Here is a 20,752-nt window from a genome sequence, read left to right on the forward strand (position 1 = left end):
CGCTACGGCCCTGGCGGCGCCAGCCCCTTACCCGGGATCCCGCTGGGCGGCGGCGGGGCAGGTAGAGGCGGCGGCGGCGGCGGGGGAGGCCGGGCTGGGTAACGGCTCCGCTCCTCCCCAAGCCAAGCCACTCGCTCACTCAAACAAACAAGATGGCGGCCACAGCCCTTCCTGCCGCCCAAACCCGCCGTTCAAATCGGCAGGATGTTTACTGTTAAAATGCCCCCTCCCCGCCGCGGCCGCGGCCCAACTGCGCATGCGCAAAAGACGCTCGTCCAATGGGACGAGAAGCGTTAAAAAAAAAAAAGGCGGGGGGACTGCGCATGCGTAAGGCTCCTGCCCTCTGAGCACTGGTAAGGAAAGGGGCGGGGCTTAAAACAAGGCGAGCTAACCTATGAATGACAGCGAGGCTGGGGAGGGGCGGAGCTACCAAGACTTGGTAGAGGGGAGTGCACATGCGTAGGTCCCCAGCCAGGCAGCATGGTTAAAATGGCCTCATGAGAGTGGTGCTCCGCGTGGGCGGTGATAGCGCCGTTGCTATGGTGGTGTGCGGTGAGATGTGCTGGCGGCCCTCAGACTTAGAGGGACGTTTGCGCAATGTTGCTAGAGTCGCTTTGCTGCCCCCGGGGCGGCGTTGGGCTTAAAGTGTGCAAGTAGTGCCCTTGCCACTAGATTTGCCGACCGTCCAGGATTCTCCTGCACACTCTAGGGATTAGGTGTAAAAAAATAAGAAAAAATTACCAGGAGACTCTGGAGATCAGTGATAGATTTATTCATTCAAATAAATATTAAATGTTGAATACTCCCGAGAGTCACCCAGGAGATCAATGATTGGGCGTTCATTTAAATAAATATTAAATGTTGAATCTGATGTATACAGTAGTCCAGCGGGTTTTTTAAATGTGGTAGTAATAGTAGTAATGTGCATTTGCCTTTCTGATGTCGAGTCATTAATGTCACTGCATGATGTGACCAAACCTCTGGAAATAGAGTCGAACAATTGGCAGCCCTGCTTGCCACACCTGTGTGCTGTGAGGGGAAAGCTGAGGGTCAGGGAGGGAGCGCCCAGCTCCACCCGTCTCCTGGCAGCAGAGTTTGGGAGGGTCTCCATGCACCCCCTGCCAAAAGTATCACCAACACTGCCATCAGCGCCTGTGGGTGGTTGCAGCTCATCACCCCCTCCTTTGCTGCTGACACCACCGGCGGCGTCTGCAGGTGGTCAGTGATTCCTGGTAGGCGCTCACCCCTCCCCCCTGACCCCTCCACTGCTGCTGCTGCCATGGCTGCCTGTGGGCACTCCCCGGTCACAGCCACCATGCTGCCACCATGGACACCGTTGCCCATGGGCAGTCGCCATGCACCCCCAGCCTCCGGGGGCACGTGGCATTCATGTCCGTGACTCCCGCTGCCCCTGCCCTGCCTGGGATGTGGAGCAGGTCTGCTGCCTGGCAGCATGGGTTACCCTCTCACTGTCAGGTTCGCTGGGGAGATTCACTGGGACAGGCGCATCTCCTGTAACACTGACGTGCTTGAGCCCCCCTGAAGTTAGGGCTGCAGTGGAGCTGCACCAGCTTGGAGCTCAGCTGAGGGTAGCTGCTGTCTGGGCTGACCCTGCAGCAAGCACGCAGCTCTGCCCTGCCTGCTCCCACTGGCACTTGTACTTGCTGGCTTGAGGCGAATTGGTCATGGCCATGCTATGCTGCAAAGTGCAGTGGCGTCTGTGGTGACTGGCGAGGGCCTTGTCTCCCTGCTCAGGGTCAGACCAATGGCAATATTTGGGGTCAAAAAGGACTTGAACCTCATGGTCAATTTGGTATGGGGCAGGGGGAAGGTTGCCTTCCTCTAGGGCAGTGGTTCTCAAGCTTTTTTTTCACAGACCACTTGAAAATTGCGGAGGGTCTCAGCAGACCACTTAAACTTCATTTTGTTCTACAAATCAAAGCAAACAACTCATATTTTAATATCAGTAGTCTTACCTTTTGAATTTGATGGATATGACTGTTTTTTTGAGCTACGTTCTGTAATGTTTGTCAGCTTTAGCCTTAGGTCACCCTTCTGCAGACCACCTGAATGGAGCTCATGGACCAGTGGTGGTCCACAGACCACAATTTGAGAACCTCTGCTCTAGGGTATAGCCTTTGTGGCAGGATGCCACCTCTGTCTCTCCCCAAAAACTCTGCTGTGTGACAATTTGGTTAACATGGTCCCTGCAGAGGGCAGACTCCCATGGGCTCCTTAGGTAACCCTGAGTTGTAACCTGAACTGGATATATTCCTGAGGGAGAGGGAAAACCTGCTCCCTCTGCCTATGTGACTGGCATCACATACCTGGGTAAGGGGCTTACGCTCCCTGTAGTTCTTATGCCAACTTGACTGGGAGGGGGCTAGAGACCCTGCCAGTCTACCTGGCAACCAGTGATGCATTTCAAATTGGCTAGCTGGCAGCCAACAGGTGCTGGTCTCCTTTGGATCAGGCAGATGAGGTCATAAGGCCTATATAAGTTAAGGACTGCCCAAGGGGAGGTGCAGTAGCCATGATGAAAACTCCAAGGGATAAAAGCTGGACTATCTGAAACTTGATCTCTCTTGAAACTCATGATCAATGAACTGTCTGCCTCCAGAGGGAATCTCCACCTGCCCCTGGGTGATACTTGTGAGTAACCTACCTGAGATGTAACTAGATATATAGCTTTCGGTAACTCAGATGCGTGATCAAAGGCTACCCAGCCGCCCTGTTTGCTCTATGGGATTTCTCTGATATTGCTCAACCCTGTACCCTATTCCAAACCTACTCCTTGTAACTAATAAAGTTCTCCTTTGTACCTAGCGTGGGAGACTTATTAGGAGTGGGTCTAGATTATGCCTTGGGGTCCCCTTGGTTCAGCTGATTAAGGGAGACCACTACTTGTGCTTCAGACTGAGGGAAGCACCCCAAGTTCTTGAAGTGGGTCCAGTACCCTCAAGGGATACAAGGCCTATGTTTCCCAGGGGGCACAGAGCCAGGATCAGTTCAGACCCTGGGTGGTGGCAGCATTACCCCCAGGCTAGCAGGTGTGCTTCAGGAAGGGGGTCGGCCAGACCTGAGGCACACCCAGGGAGGCACTCGGAGTCTGGTAGGTGGTTGGGTGCAGTGAGGTGGGTGGCTCAGCGCAGAAGCACCCCCTACTGGCCTGCCACAGCCTGTACTAGGGATCTCTTCAGTGTATATTTACAACGTTTCAGAGAAGCAGGATGTTGGCAACCAGCATTCCCGTGCTTTACCTGTGGCAAGTTAGGGTATTAGGTCTGTGTTGTGTTGTGGTTGACGGTAGGCTTATGTAGAGTTTACCTTATATTTCTTATGGGAAGTTTAGGTATGATCATGCCTCAGGCAGGGGGTTGGATTAGATGACCCCCAGCGGTCCCTTTCAGCCCTGAGTCTCTGATTTTTATTACTCTTTTTTGGCTCAAGTCTCCCTCCATAACTTGTGAATACAGCATCCTCACCGCCCCCCCTTTCGAAAATTCCAGTATTTATTACAGTACTCGGAGCCAGATGCAGGCATGAATGAACCATGTGGCTGCCCAGGACCCAGACAGAAAGGGGGCCTGAAAATTCAAATTTTAATCATTATTATTGTCATTATCTCTGGCAAAGTGGGGATGATACTAAAAGTTCACCCAGGACCACCAAGAGTCTAGGTATGGTGTTGACAGTACGTACTTCCTTCAGAGGGATCAGGCAGGGAGGAGTCTGACCCTGGTTTTATCTGCTTTTCTTCTCACTCTTGGAGCCTAACCCTGCCCTTACTTGCTTATCTCCTCAAACCTGACTTATGTCCTCACACTTCCTGCATCACACTTCACAGGATCTCCTGGCACCCTGGTTAGGAATCGCTGTTCTAGGGGAAATAGACCACTAGGGAAGTTGTGAACTGTCATCACTGGAGGTGTTCAAGAAGATATTGGACAATCACTGATCCAGGATGATCAAGGTGTAGCTAATAGCTATGCCTATGTTCTACTATGGGTATTTTGTACTTCTGTGCTTTGCTAGTTGCTGTTGGCTGCCAGCCAGCCAATTTGAAATGCATCACTGGTTGGCAAGTAGACTGGCAGCACATGTTGGCTTCCAGGAGGCGCTACTTCACTGTCAGGGCGGCTAGGATCTGGAACCAACTTCCAGGAGAAGCGGTGCTGGCTCCTACCCTGGGGGTTTTTAAGAGGAAGCTGGATGAACACCTTGCTGGGGTCGTTTGACCCCAATACTCCTTTCCTGCCATGGCAGGGGGTCAGACTTGATGATCTGCTCAGGTCCCTTCTGACCCTACCAACTATGAAACATGGGGCTGGGAGGGAACCCCACTTCCCCCCTCCACCCCTTCTGCTACATATTGAGGTGGGGGTTCCAAGTCTGCCTCAGAGGCATTAGGTGTTGGCCGCAGCCAAGGCTTCTGACTGGGGTGTGTCAGCGCTCCTGCTGGGACTTGAACTTAGAGGTTCCTGGCTAGAGGATCTTGCCCCTCCATTCAGGGTCAGACTGATTGCCACATTTGGGGTCAGGTGGGAATTTGTGGACGGTAGTTTTAAATCGGTTACATTACTGTCAATTAGATAACATCTATAATCTAAGTGGTTTAATTATGGATTGTATAGAATCATTTGGAAAGGGATGATCCTGCCTCAGGCAGGGGGATGAACTAGATGGCCTGTAGAGGTCCCTTGTCATGATTTCTATGAAATAAAATAATTCTGTTATTAGCTGACAAGCCAAGAATTCAATCCCCCTTCTTCAGGATTATTTAGCTATGAATGCAATAAACTGATTTCATGTGCCTGAAACAGCATTTCTCTAGCAGAAATAAAATATCCCCATTTTACAGCTGCTTTCTTAAGGCAGTTGAATTATCTGGCCTTCCTTCCAAAGTTCACAGTTTGTTCTTATTCTCTGGAACACTGCAGGTATTTCTGCCTTTCCTCAGGGAAACTGAAAACACTCTTGGGTTTGGCACCTACATATCCTGTGCTTTTAGTCTGCACAAAGTAATTTGGTTTTAAAACAACACAGGTTGGGAAGTTTGGAAATAGAATGTCCACAGCAACCAACAGCGATATCACAAAGAGAGGATTATGACTCCAGGTGGAATCTAAACAGCAGCAGCAGATGACAAGTAAACAAAGAATCTTTTTCCATGTTAAATGCCCTTAATATTTTTAAAGAGGAAAGAACAGCAATACCCAAAAGAGGAAGAGTTTTTTTCTGTGAGGCAGCAGCAAGACTTTGAAACCATGACTACACAAAAGTCAAACATACTGGATCAAGCATAAAAGAAAATGCAGTAACTCGTCTTTGGCCTAAAGAGACCTTAAAAATAAATGCGGTATGAAAACTTCTTTGACAACGTTTTACATTTCTTTAATAGATCAGCAGTCTATAAACAAGCTGAAAACTGAAACGCCAAGAAACTGCTCACCCTTAAGAGTTCCAAGAGTAATTTAGCAAATCTATCATACTGGAGGACAATCTATCTTGGGAGATGATAACATAGACATATGTAAACTATGCAGTCTTAGGCTTCTGATTCCTTTCCCTCAGACTCAGTTTTTAGTTGTTAGCATTCATTTTCCTTAATAGTGTCTCATTAGAATCTGTATTCAAAACAAACGTTGATTCTCCTTTTGCCCCACATGGAGCTTTGCTGAGTCTAGTAATGTTGCCAGGATGCCTTCTGTCAGAAAATGTCTGCTGTAACACCACATCTCCGTTTTTTGGGTGTTTTTTTTTCCCTAATATGGCCCAAGCACCAGGAGGGGAAACATCCAGGTTAGAACCCACAGAACCAGAAATGCCTGGTTTTGTCTACACTGGGAATACTTTATTGATGCAGGCAGTCCAAAGACACAATTGGTTCCTGAAAACCCCATCTTTAGTCAAAATGTTGTAACTCGGAACCAAAAGCAATATTATAAATGAGGGATTGGTTCCTGAACCAAGGCTCAGTACCCTATTTTCATAAAAAAAAATACCCAGAATTTTGTACTCAATTAATTATAGATGAGTAATATAACTACATAATATATTTATATTGTAAATAGCACTCATATTGATTTGGAAGGACTTCTTTAAGGTGACTTTCCTGGACTTTTTGAAGGGCTCTTGGCTGGGGTCTTCTAAGGAGTCTTGACTGCAGGTTTTTCTGGTGTCTTGTCTGCTTTCTTAAATAAAGTATCCAAGGAAGTTTCTCCAGAGAATTGGGTGACGCAGCGAACTTGTTTGCTCTTGTGTGGCATCGGATCAAGCATCATACGTCAAAACTGACATCAGGGTGTCAATTTATAAACGTTGTAAGCGCCATTTGTTGTAACTCAAAATGTTGTAAGTCAAGGACTGCCTGTACAGAAAGACGCTCACTGTAGTGTGGATGCAGTGATATCAGCAAAGCAACACTTCAAGCCAATATAGCTTGAACTCTACTTACCTGTCACAAATCAAACTACCAGTGAAAACACAGGTTTCAGTTTGTTTTTGCTATAACAGCATCTACACAAGGGGTTTCTGCCAGCAGAGCAGTGTCAGTTAGGGATCCTGCTTTTCAGACCTCCGACAGCTACGCCAGCAGAAATCTGTAGAGTAGACCTGGCTAGGCCACGTCTATGTTAGAAAGCTTGATGGCAAATGTTTATCAGAATTCATATACAGCACCTAAACAGTGTTGTAGGTATGCTGTCACTTTGTGTCCTTACAATGAACTTAGTTTAGTGTGGACACCTGCCAACTTACATTGACATTTTATGGACTATACCAGGCTTGAGTTCCAGCAAAACTGCACCATATACTTGGAGATGGATCTAGTGATAGTGCAGTGGCATGGTTGCACCCCACCTTTGGCTGTGGACTAAATGCTTAACTGATGCTTTGCCCAGAGTCCCTGCTTTCAAGCGGCACTGGAGCCTTCTGCTCTTCACTCTTCCCTCATCTTCTCTCCTCCCTTTTCTCCCCTTCGTTCATATAACAAATTATCAAAGCTTTCATATATTCTGAATATTGGCCACCTCTCAGTCTTACACATGAATCTAAAATAATTATACTCCTTGTCTTACTTCATTTGGGTACACTTGTGCTAAGTTCTGGCAACAGCGGTTCTTATAAAAGAAATCTTACAAATCAGGTCTAGGTTGCTTGAAATTAACTTGTCCTTAACATTTGTTGGTCAGTTGAAATCATGAGGCCATTAAGGAAATGCTTTCCTGATGTTTCTACATAGCCAGTTTCACATTTTTATTCAGGTTTTTTGTTTATTAATAGCTTTTAGTTATGAAGGATGTGGACACACCTTGCTGAATGCAGATAGGAAAGCACAGCTCAAATCCTAAAGGATTTAGTGTATTTTATATCTAAATGGTCTGAATTAGTTTCTCCTGTGTTCCCTACTGGCTGTCAAGATCAGCTTATTCTGTAGGTTTCTTCTCCAGCTGAGTCTTGTCCATAGTTTCAGTTTAATTTAGGGTTACTTAGTTTAGATAAGACATTCAGAATGATGCCTTGCAGCTGCATCTCATGAGACTGAGTCTCTCTACCAAAGTTAAATAAGAAAGCCTCTTTGAACAGCATGAGTCTGAAGTTAATTGTATAGGGTAAAGAAATGTTAGATTTAAACTCTTACTGAGATTTTTAAAATGCAGTGACTTTCTGCAGTGATGAAGCCAATCAGTTGAGCATTCCATGTAAGTGTGAAATCTCTTCTAAAGATTACTAAACTAAGACAATAAACAAGAAGTCACTGAACAGAAGTGCAGTGCCAAATAGCTAATCTTTCATGCATCAATCAAGCTACTAAGAGGAACATAAATGAACTCTTCTTTTTTTTTTTTTAAACAATGAATAGTGTATAGACATTAAAAACATGTTAGAAACATAATGTTTAAGTGCACTTGACTTCAGTTACTATGATCACTATGAGGTATTAAATAACTCTTAATATCTATTTTTTTTTTTTTTAAATCATTCATGTTGGGTTTTTTTGGTGTTTCTACTTAACTGTACTGGAGTGACCTGCACAACTGACCTGAAGATGAAAATGTAAACTGATCTTCTGCTTCTATTACCCTGTAAATATCACTGAACAAGAAAAGACATATACCATATGATTTGTATGCTCTATCTAGTAGTTTCCTAAATTTCAGCTGCTCTATCGCTTACATCGTATAGTATACTCCCTGGATAGAGCTTGCAGTTGATTATGGGGTACTTTATTCAGTAATGCTAGGATCAGATATCACATTTGGCTTAGGACAAGATGTTTGTCCTAGAACAGAAAAGTCCTGGGATTAGCATGTACACACACTACCCTTCCAGTCAGGGTTTAGTGACTGTCTGAATGCATTGCTACTTTTCTATCATTGTTCAGAATCTGAAATAACTGTTCAGATGCACTTCTTAATGTTTCAAGACAAACTATTAGCACTTATCCTGTGAACCTCTTTTGGGGATGTGGACATCTGAACAACTGCACTCTGCTCCTTGATAAAATGGTTTCTCCCAAGACGAATGCAACATCTATTTGTAACCTGACTGAACAAAACTGAGGCCAGAAGCTTCTTTTCATTTCCGCTTTCTGTTCAAATGCATCATCTGGTCAGAATTTTAAATGCTGGGGCATTTACTTAGTTCAAGTAAATGGTTCTTTGTCAACAGCCAGATAGAATCCACATGCAAAATGAAACTCATTTTGAATAAAAAATAATTGAGGTAATTCTGTTTCTATGTTGGACAGCCAAACTTGAGATTCAGTTAGCTTTTGATCTTCCTCTAATCTTTGTGTCCTCATCTAGACTGCTTTCTGTGCAGAAATGTAAAGAATCAAGGACTACAAACTAGGGATGGCATAGCCTCTATCAAACTGCACATGAGATGTTGGAGAAGGGATAAAGGGCAGTCAGAGCTTGAATCACATATCTACCACATAAGCTAGGGGTATCAAACTCATCTGACCCCCTAGACCAGATCTGGACCTGGTAGTGGGGCATTTGGCCTTTGGGAGCTATGGGGATTAACACAGCTGTTGCTTGCCCCCTGACACCAACATACATCCCCAATGAGTCTCTGTACCCAGGATTTTGACAGTGTCTCACCCCCACTCACCTTGCCCCTAAATTTCCAGCCCCTCTAGAAGCCCTGGGAGCCAGATAACACAGCTCCACAGACTATATGCCTGAGACCTCTGATATAATGTAAGGATAATTTCCACTAGTTGTAATTTCATGACAGTTTGTACTGTAGATTCAAGCAGGCTGTATGTCTCAAAAGGGCATTTTTATTACACACAGACACAGATACTTGATCCTTTTTTCTTAACAGCGAAAGGAAGTGATGCATATATTCTCCAGCTTGTACGTTGTAAGTTTTGCAGATTCCAACGAAGTAAAATCTTCAATAGGGAGTTAACATGTAACAAATAACAAAGAAATAGAGTCAAGCTGTAGAATTCACTGTCATCAGAGGCTATTGAATAAAATAGTGTGACATTTTTAAGAGGTATTATTATTTTCATGGCACTTGACAACATTTATAGCTGCAAAATTTGAGATGCTCAAGTTCATCAGAGCTCATGCTCTAATGTGGTAGGCTTCACCAGTACTGTAACTGAGAGGGGCAACCAGGACAGCAGTGCCACCTTTGTGGGAAGGGAGTGTGCATTAATAGCTTCCCTGCCACTGCTCAGGAATCAGAACTGCTCTGCTATTCCCCTGGGCTCCATAATTCAATGAGTCTTTCTCCCCATCTAATTTTTTTTAATTTTTAGTGTGTGTGATCCTAGTGAAGGTCAGGAATAACTTCACACCTCACCCAAGCATAGTGCAACAGCAAACAACTAGTTGTGTGCATAGTGCTGCACCCTGCTTCACTGAAGCAGAGCAGGATCAGAGATAATAGGGAGCTGACTGTGGCTTCCCATTTTTCTGCCTTGTTTTGAGTATAGGCTGTTCTAATTAGTACCAGCTGAGCAGGGTTCTATAGGAAGGATGTGTAAAATGGGAATAATTTAAGGAATTGCACTCCAGTCACTTCCTCCTCCTTTTCCCCATTGTGTCCCATTGCCAGTAGCAGCAGGCAGAGAGCCATAAGAGCGGGCTTTACATCTGTTGGGGACTTCCCTACATGCTGGAGGGTATTCCTGGCAAGATAATTTCTAGATACTTCTGCCCAAGTGTCACAAAAGGTAAGAACTGGGGTAGCAAGTCTGCCCTTGCATGCGACATGAGGCTGCAGAGAATTCCTCAGGACAGAGTTGACTGTTAATCCAGCTTGCTCCATCTTCTCCATCAGCAAAGGACAGTAGCTACTGTCCTCTGCTGATGGAGAAGATGGAGCAACCTAGATCAATAGTCAGCTCTGACCTGGCAAATCATGTATTTTTATACACACTGAGCTGTTTCTGCCTATAGCATTTCAAAGCATGCTCAACTTCCTTATAATTAAAAGTGTTGATAGTGTTGGAGTGATGTTGTAGCCATGATAGTCCAAGAAATGTGTGAGAGGCAAGGGTGTTTGTGGCTGATTGTGTTTTATAGGGCCAACTGCATGGCTGAAATAGATTTGGACAAGCTTTTGAATGCAATGCATTTTTTCAGGTCTGTTTTGATCTTCTTTAGGTCTGAAGAAGAACGCACTGCATTCGAAAGCTTGTTCATCCAGTAAAAGATATTATCCGCAAATGTCCTTGCCTCTTGCAAAATAAAAGTATTATTTTTCTGACCCCTGAGAAGTGATATGAGAAAAGCAAATTGAATCTAAATCTAGTATTCACATATTGGCCTTTTGTACTGTAAATTTTTAACAACCTGGTCTTTCAGAGTGATCTCTTCCCACAATCCTTAGTCAAGGTTTAAGAAACTACAGTTATTCAAGATCAAAAACGTGAAAACTTCTTCTCTTTCTCTCCAGAAGACATTTCATTTCCAGTAAGCTTAAATACGCTTTATATCAGCTATAACTTAAGTCTCTGGAAAAAGATCATTTTTTGTATTATGCTTTTTGACAAGTCTCTGATGTACGGTATACCCAAGATACTGTTGCTCTAATGTATTTTAGTATGAAACAGTTCTGTGCTAATGTATATATCATACAATTGAAGGCACAATTCTTTATATGTACATCAGAGCCTTGTCAGCTGGATGATATATAAAGTATTGATATTACACTTGCCTTGGGAATAATTCTGTACTAACATATTTTATCAGAGTGGTGGTATTTTCTGTACACAGAATCAGAAAGATGTGCAGTGCTGAGGTGTATGAAAAGTATCCATTATTGATAATACATCTTAGTCTAAACATTCTCAAGCTAAAATGCCTGCTAGACTTATAGTACTACTTATTCACTATATCTCATCATCATACATTTCTCTGAACGTGTATTAAAATATCCACAAAACTAAAAGCATTTTCATTATCAGGTAGAGAAAGCCATACATTTCCATTACTATTTAAATGTATTTTTCCAAAAGGAATGGGGAGTATATAAATTCCTTATTTTAATCATACTGATGAGTCAACAAAGGTAGAGTAAGTTGGACTTTGTAAGAAGTTGCAATTCATTTTGCTCAAGGAAAAGAAAACCAAAGGATTATGACTGTTTGGGTCACCTTTTTTCTAGGGTACAGTGGGTCAAGTTGTACATTATTTTTTCATCAACGTCTCAAGGCTCAGTTAGTATGGTAGGGGAAAATCATTAGTAACTATCAGCAAAGCAATTTGGAATTGAATTGGTATTTCAGGAATTAGTGGTTGTTTACCTTTCTAATTTTAGAATTACTTTTGATTGAATGGTCATCCATAACTTTTGATTAGTATAAAGCAGGACTGGGCAACTGAGAGAGAATTTTATTGAGGTTCCATAATTCTATATGGATAACAAAATACACTAAATGGTATAGAGGTAGACATATTTTTGTAGTGGATTGTGTTAGATTACTTTCAATGGATAAGTACGGCTAAGGTGTCAAAGATGTTAATATAATCCTGATACTATATAGCTTTATACAGAGGAGTGTGGTTTTTGGTTCTGAATCCAGAGACCTCAGCATTCTTGGTCCTGTACCAAACAAACTAGATAATTCTTGTCAAAGTTTGGAAATGTATTGATTCTGATACAGAATAAAAAAACCACAAATAAAAGCATGAAGCATTCCGAGATACAAATTGTGTGATTATGGAAAACAATTTTGATCTAAGCCTATAAATGCCCCTTTCAAAAAGAGGATATCAGTTTCTCCTATTTTGTCAAACATCTTTCTTAGCAGGAAAAGTTAGATCTGTTGTTGAATTTTGAGTAGCCCCTACAAGTGGTTAATTACTTTTTTTGATTTTCACAGAAAAAACTTTCCAAGAGGGAGAGGGGGGAGAGAGCAATGTAAAGAAATACAGCTGTTAGTGATATTCTTAGGATATAATGTGGTCAACTCACAGACTTAGTGGTCCCTGGGTTAAAAAGTCAGCTGTGGCAGTGTTCACTCTGGATTGATCTGGGACAGCATACAGCCTGTATGCTCAGATCCCTTTCATTCCCCAGATTCTCAAGTTAAGGAGACTTGAATGTTGTACATTTTGTTGTGTGGGAGAGACAGAAAAAGAGAGAATATATCATGGATTGGAAAGGAACAGCTAAAAAAAAGAAAGGAATTCATATATCAGCCTTGTGTTCCTCACTCATTGGAGAATCATATTGGTTCCAGGGTCTCTCAATGTCTCTATAGTAAAGGAGAATCTTCCATAGGCTCATTCCACCACTGCCACTTCCCAAAGCATCTATTTATAAGGATCTTAGAAGGGACTAATGCACAGAACTAACTATCCCATAGTTCTATTGTTGAATTGTTGGAAGAGGGCCAAGGTGGTGGCCTTCTTCAAGAAAGAGAAGAAAGACGACCTGGGAAACTACAGGCCAATTGGTTTGCCCTCAATCCCTGGTAAGATTTTGGAAAAAAATGATCAAAGAAACTATTCTTGACAGGCTAACAGAAGGCAACTTTCTGAGGGATAGCCAACACAAGTTTGTTGTGGGTATGTCTTACCTGACCAATCTCATTTCCTTCTATGACCAGGTGACCTATCACCTGGACAAGAGGGAAGAGGTTGATGTCATATATTTGGACTTTTAAAAAAGCCTTTGATCTCGTGTCCCATGACGTCCTCATGGGAAAACTGGGAAACTGCAGCCTCGACTACTCCACAGTCCAATGGCTGGAGAACTGGCTCCGAGGTTGGACCCAGAGAGTGGTAGTTGATAGAACTGAATCAACATGGCACTCGGTGACTACTGGTGTCCCCCAAGGCTCTGTTCTTGGACCTGTACTCTTTAATGTCTTCATTAACAATCTGGACACTGATGTCAAATGCAAACTGGCCAGGTTTGCTGATGACACCAAACTTTGGCCTCTGGCCCTGCTCCTGGGCCTATTGGACCTTCTCATCTTCACAGTTCACCATAACCACCAGATGCTGGGACCCTGTTATACACACATCTTCCAACAACTGAGTTTACAGCTGAAGTCAGCCCACTAGATTCTAATTGCTATAATAATTGATGAATTACTCCTTGGCAAGTTTTAATATCTAGGTCCATACCTCAGCTGATTTAAGTCCATGCAGCTATTTAATGAAAAAGGAGCTATACATATTTATATCAAAATAAAGTCTAGTCTGTTGTATGTTAAATCTATTCCATTATATTCCATAAAAAATCTTTTTTTTACCATCTGGATTTAGCTTTAAATTCGCCTTGGCGAGTAAAATTTCAAAATATGTAAGCTTTCTTAGGTAAACTCTGGCCCCATTGAAGTCAAAGACAAAACTCAAATGAAAATTCATTAGAAATATGCGATGGACAACTGGGTACTTAAAATGATTTCATAGATTCATAGCTTATTAGGGGCTGGAAGGGACCTTGCAAATCATTGGGTCCAGCCCTGCCCCCCTCTCCCCTGCTCTAGGCAGGAAGACAACTGGGGATAGGTGACCCCAGCGACGTGACTGTCTAGTCTCCTCTTGAAAACATCCCAGGTAAGTGGCTGCACCACCTCTGGAGGGATTTTATTCCACAGTCTGGATACCCTGACTATAAAGGAATTTCTGATTTCCACTGGGACTTTATCATCTGGATACCTAGGGCTTCATTCAAATTCAGTTTATTTCAGGTCTGTTTTATGACATTATATATTTGTATAGTGATAGCACAGAATGGGGAAGAGAAGCAGATTGCAAGGCAAAAAACAGTATCTTTGGAGTATTAGCTACAGATAAGGCCTCAGGTCAAAACTGATTTTTTTCTAATTCTTGTTACAATCATGTAGCCTGGATGTGCCCAGATCCCAATCGCAAGGGAGTGCTGAGAGGTGAGGGTGCTATGGGAGGGAATCGCCATCACTGACACATGGTTCCATCTTTCCTCCATAGAGTTAGACTGTAGACAGGCTCTTAACTATTTACAATATTATTAACATATAATATACTGTGAGGATTCAAAAGGTACTCACCTGGGGCTCAACCCCAACCAGGAACACAAACCTCACCAGGTTGAGATCTCCACACTGCAGCGAGAGCTCCCCATCTGCCCCTGCCTGCCTTTACCACCTCAGCAAGTGAAGCAGATTGGGGCCAATCTGCAGCTGGGGCAATATCCGGTGGCCAGCAGCAGAGCAAGAAAAAGAAGGGAAGCCAATGGGAGAAGAGAGAGGAACCAGGGAGTCTGGGATGGGAGAAAAATGCCCCGAGGCCATGGCAAGCATTGGACCAGATGCTGAAGGTGGGGCAATGACCCCATTACAGGGTTGAAGAAGAGGGGAAGGAGGATTCTCTTCCCCGAACAGTCAATTCCATTTTTTTCCTATTTTTCTTCGGGTTTTTTTTCGTTTATTTGAATGGCAGAGCCTTTGCCACTGAGCGAGCCTGGAGCAGCTTCGGCAAGAAGAAGGCTCTAGCCGGCACAAAAAGAAAACATCCCAGAAAAAGGGGAAAAGCTCCATTCTACCCGAGGATCCCCACTGCCAGACCCAGGGATAGGGGAGCTGAGGTGGGCCAGAGAAGGATGGGGAAGACCTTCCCTCCTACTACTCAACCCTCGTCAAGAGCTCCCTACACTTGTTAAGTGGTTGCACACCACCAATTAAGCTGGGCGTGGCTGCAATCAGCAAAGGACGCAGGGAGAGCCCAGAGCCAGGCGAAGCCTCCAACAAGCCCTGAGGCAGTACAAGGAGCCAAGTTCCCCTCCGGATCAAACTGCCTGGCAGCCCCAGAGGAAAAAGAATAAGGCAAAACATAGAAATAAAAAAAAACCAGAAGGAAAAAAAATTGTCTCTGGCTAGTCCTTTCAGCCACTCCCTCCCCAAGGCTTTGGGAGCCCGGTGATCAGTCTAGGTGGAGGCGGGTAGTCACCATCTCCCTCTCATCAGTATTTCTTAAACATCAAAGTTGTGGCAGGTGAGAACAGAGAGCACTGGACCCCACCTAGACCAACTAGAAACAGGCTGCAACCTCCCTGAGGGTTGGTGGATGTCATCAGGACGTAAAAATGCACATCTGTACCCAGTGGCTACCCAACAACTCGATGCATTGGCCAGGAAATTCAACAACAGCCAATTAAACAATTAAATAGAATTGTATTTTAGTTACAAGATCAGCATCCATACAATGCAATTCCTTACTACAAAATAACTGGTGAAGTGGGGATATGTTTTTACTTTTGTTGAAAGCAAGCAATATTTTTACCTTATAGGAAGTTACATTTACAAATATTCGTGTTGTATCTTTGCCACAAAATTTTTGGGTATTTTTTCATGGTTTTCCAATATTATCTTGCACTCTGCCCTGTCTGGCTGATCTTTTCACCTGTGCATACTTCACTGGTCTCAGGTCACAGTGACTGGATGTTACCTCTGTGTTTGAAACCTAACACGAAGCCAGGTTTAGTCCACTTGCACCTGCTTGTTCCCAGAGTCAGCCTCATTTCCATTTTGTTTTAGCTTAATGCAGTGCTGCCTTGTTGTGTGTCCAAGTGAAGCCATCCAGTATCTTGGGTCTTATCCACCTCAGGGGGCACATGAAGGTTCAAGAAAGCCCGGGAGTGTAGACACAGTAGATTATTTGAGGGTGTTGCTAAGGGATGGGCTATGTGGAATGACAACTATGAAACCATGCAATACTCTGTAAAGACTAAGGATATGAAGATGTTTTACAACAAAGTAAAGGACAAGACCCAGACCTCCAGTAGTGCTCAAGACACCTGCTTGTATTATGATGATACTGGCATTATCATCCACTTCATTTCAGACCTGGCCAATGTATGTGAAAACAGCAACAACTGCATGGCTGATGGCTGCATAGATAAGAATGCCCTTGGGATCTTCAGTAGGCAGGAGCACAGTTAGGACCTGGACATTTAGCCCCTCAGTCCCAGCTTTTTGTCTTTGGATGCACTTGATCTTCTGGCAGCACTGCAGAGATGACTGATAATCACCATTATGTCTGCCTTTATTCTAAGTTATTGGTATTGCCTTCTGCGATATGTACCTCATATTTATTTTGCATTCCTTGAGCTGTATGTTGTCATATGGGGAGGATGAGAACCAGTAGCCTTTCCAGGTTCTATTCCCCATTCCTGTGAAATTGTAAACCACATTACTGTGTACTCAAAATGATTATGAGCAGTTGGTGAGAATGCTATAGCCTACATTACTATGTACAGCCTGCCAGGCACAGCCCTCACCTTTCTCTCTTGGCTCTCCCTATCTCTCCCAGTCACTTGTTCCAATGCTGACTGCACCAGAATCAAAGAAGAAAATCTTCTAATAGAAATGTGTTTATTGAGAGCAGGCTGTTCTATAGTTCAATTATAAATTGCATCCTACATAGTATGTTGTGATCAAGCTAGAAATTACTTCAGTTCATCAGGGAAAAGTTTTTTTCATCAAGGAAAATGTAGCAAGGTCTTTTTCTAAGTACAATACTAATTTTAAAAGTCCTACATCACAGCTATAACCAAACTCCTACATTGCACAGTGCTATTAGGAAGGCACCAATATTGTTAACTCCTAGTGTGCCTAAAGCTATTGCTGTGTCATAAATGCCAAATTGCAATCTTGATCATGTCCACAGGGGATATAAAATAGAATTTTAGATACAAAAATTGCTCTAGCCAGGCTCTAACATTAAAAGGTAGGACTCTCTCATTCCTAAGTAGATGACTATGTACTTCAGAACATCAGGTGGGACCATTCTGGTAAATAACAGCAATGCATATCTTGCTGGGCTCCCCTTCGCCTTTGTAAATAAGTAGCCTCTTTACTGTCTGGTCACACAGATCAAAAACACATCCTTAGACATTAGGACAGCCTGGAGAAGTCATTAGCCTGGCCCCATTAGATTCTACCCCCCACACCACCACCATGTCATGAACATGTTCTGGATTACTATTCTAGCTCCCTGCTGGCTCCCAGCCCCATTGCTACAGACCCACAAGAGTGAAATGTAATCCAACAGAACAAAAATCTAATATGCCCTGAGCTACAGTCTGCATGACTAACAATCTGTGAGAGCTAGAAGGGTTCCTTGCATTAAAGTACCCAAGCATATGGGAGGAAAAATTGAAATAGACTTTCTATTTCCAGAGCCTTTCAAGACTGGAAAGGGGCTCTGAGGATGATGGGGTGAAAGACTGAAGAAGGACTTGGCAGAAAACTGGCTCTGTTTATGTAATTCTCTGTGTAACTTTCAGGCTATGTTTACAATGAAGTTTAGGGTTAGTCTCAAAGTTGCCCTGGAGCAGTCCAAGCCATGTAAGCCATCCTTCCCTCTTAATATCATACTTGTAACAAAGCAGGCCTTGTTATTCTTGTTGTTTGCAGAGCAAAGCTTTTCAAAGAATGGGTTCTTGTCTCTTCATCCCTGTTTATCACTCTATGGGGAAAGTGGGGTGCAGAAGAGGTAGAAGTTCAGACAGGGCATTATTGAGTTGCTACTGACAGATTCCCTGTGCCTGAAACTTGCACATCTTGGGAAGCTCCAAGAATATTGCAGAAAAGGGACAGCTAGAGGTGGCAGCCAAACCAATAAGAGCTGTAGCACTGGAGCCCCAGCAGCGCTGCAGAAAGATCCCTGGCACCCATGGACAACTGGCTACCGCTGCAGGAACAAGCGGTGGCATTGGGCTTCTTCCCATGATGCTGATAGGGCTTCAGGACTATGGCTCTTACCTAGGAGCTAGGCTGCCACCAAGGGGAAGTACCCCATCATAGCCAGATATGGGGCAAAAGATTCAGAGATGGATGACCTGGGTCTGCAAGCTGGATTCTGCCCACTGGCTGTATGTCTTACACCCCTGCACTAAGCCAACGTACCTATACAGTGAAAACATACTGCCCATACTCTTAAAATTGATAAAGGTATACCAAGCATAGGTACAAACTTTAACAGTGAAAAGAAATCCATTCATAGACCAGTGGGCCCCTGCACTGTTACATCCGTCCCAACAGAAGCACAGCTACAGTCCATCAAGATATATGAGGAATGGAAATAAACTTTTGCAGAGTGAAAAGATCTTCCCAGAGCCCACCTGGCCTCAGCACCATGTTAAACATATTTCCTACTGTCCCCGATGGGCCTTCGTAGATCCTTACTAAGAGCCTGGCTCTCCGGGTCAGTGACCACCCACTTTACCAGGCGTGGGTGTTACTGAGGTCGTTTGTATTCCCGCGTCGCCAACCCCGCTTCTCACCTGCCACGACTTGCTGTTACCCTAGTGGGGTGGGGCTGGTTCACAGGTCCCTCGGTGGCCTGGGTTGGCCTCGTCGGTTACTCACGGGGCTCCTGCCACCCCTACACCCCAGCCTCACGCCTCCTGTGGCCTCCACTTCCCTGCGCCTGCTCAGTGATGGTCCTGCAGACTTCTATAGTGGTCTTCATCTCTGAGTTTTCCCCAAAACCCTTGGGTCACTCCTGCCCTGACGGGGTGCCTTCCACACCCGCCTGTATTGGTGCCTCAGGCCTACTGCAATAGATACTTCACCACCGATCCGTCCCCCTACACACCACGAGCTACGTGCTTCGTCAAAGTGATCCTTCTATACTGACTACCTCCCTGACCCACCACCAGCACCCTATGATTGTGCCCGGGAGAAATGCCTCCTGGATCTTTAGCGCTGCCCCCCCTTATCCTTTGATCGATGTCCTCTATTCTCAGCAGCGATCCCGCCCCGAACTCTCTCTCCTGCCAGGTGATCCTTTGGCCTCTCGCCCCTCTTCAGCGCTTCCCACACCCACCGCCTCGACACTTATTTCGGGGTGCTCTGAATCCTCCGGGGTGGTCTTAATCTTCTGTTGCTCACCCGCTCTGGCGCCTCGGGATCTATCCGCCGGTGATCCGGCCGTCACTCCTGCTCTCCGGGCTGCCGTCCTCTCTGCCGGCCGCAGGTGTACGTAGACGCGGCTAACGAGCCGCGTGGGCTCTCCCTCCATCGCGGCGTCCCTCTTGTCCCGCTTTCCAGGTAAGTCTTCCCGGCTTCCTCAGGCCCCAGGACACCTACTCTTTTCCAAATGAATAATGATGCTTTAATAAAGTACGTTAAACAGTATATAGCAACAAGCATAGGTGGCAGAAATCTAAGGCCAATGGGGCTTAGCCCTCCCAAACTTTTCACAGTGGCCGGCAACAGCAGCAGCACGATGGCACTGCCATCCCACAGTGCCTGATGCTGCTTGGTGTACAGCCGCTGCTCCAGCATGTGCCGGCTTTGGAATGGCCCTTGGGAGGGAGGGGTGGGGATCAGGTGGTGCTCAGCCCCCACAAATGTTCTCTTTCCCTACCACTTATGGCAACAACTCTCCCGCTTTAGCTAAGCAAGTGAAGGCTCTATGCTAACATCCATCAGGTTATGACAAGCTACACATCCAAAGTCCAAACCACATCCAAAACTGTGGCTCTTTCTGGAATCTAGATTTGAAAACCCTAATATTGTCCCCTTAATGAGTGTCATTGAGAGAGAGTATCTTGTAGGCTCCCTAAAAGTCTCTGAACTGCTGCCTTACAATATTAGAGGTTCTCACCCTTGCTCTTGCAGTTGTAGTGCAGCACATAGCACATACTTCATCACTAGAGGTGGGTTGGATTTGGCAGCCTCTATCCTACCAGTTAGCAACTTGCCACCTACTGTTCAGTATTCTAGAGGCACACCCTACTGTCATCCTACAGTTACTTGCATGGTAGTTAAATAGTAGGGCTGTGCGAAATTTTGACAGGTGTTTCATTTTGAAGCTTCGAAACAGATTTGAAATGAAACGAGGGCGCTTGAAACATTTTGAAATGTTTAGAGTTTCAAAGCCAGCCTTGCTGCAGTGCAGGCTCCTGGAACTGCGCGGGTCCCCTGGATCTGTGTGCAGGATAACAGCATGCTGCCGGCTAGGGCCAGCGGCAGCACCAGGCTTCATGGCGCTCAGCATGGGCTGTGCCTAGTGCCAGTCCCAGCTGGCAGCAGCAACCTACTGTCATCCTGCATGCAGATCCAGGAGCCCAGGCCCCCTGGGAGGAGTCAGGCACAGCCTCATAGCCCTCTCAGGGGGCACGGGCCCCCAGATCTGCACGTGGGATGACAGCAGGCTGCCACTGCTGACAAGTGATATGAGTTTTGCTTGTCAGCAGTTTGAAGTGCAGTTTCCCAGAAACCCCTGCACCTATCTCCTTGAAACTTGGCAGGCTTCATGCCCTCTGAAGGGGCTACCATCCC

At 44.8% G+C, this 20,752-nt stretch overlaps 1 protein-coding gene across 1 annotated transcript in view; it reads right to left on the minus strand.

The window, feature by feature from the left end:
- RAD21 (RAD21 cohesin complex component) overlaps window positions 1-177 on the minus strand; it is a 37,588-nt gene extending 37,411 nt beyond the window's left edge. The window contains exon 1 of the mRNA XM_019528092.1: window positions 32-177. The gene's annotated coding sequence lies outside the window, so the exon portion shown is untranslated. The remainder of the gene's footprint in view (window positions 1-31) is intronic.
- Between the last annotated feature and the right edge of the window lie 20,575 nt (window positions 178-20,752).

Source organism: Gavialis gangeticus, unplaced genomic scaffold (assembly GCF_001723915.1).
Source record: "Gavialis gangeticus isolate Ggan-Ray unplaced genomic scaffold, GavGan_comp1, whole genome shotgun sequence".
Taxonomy (NCBI): domain Eukaryota; kingdom Metazoa; phylum Chordata; order Crocodylia; family Gavialidae; genus Gavialis; species Gavialis gangeticus.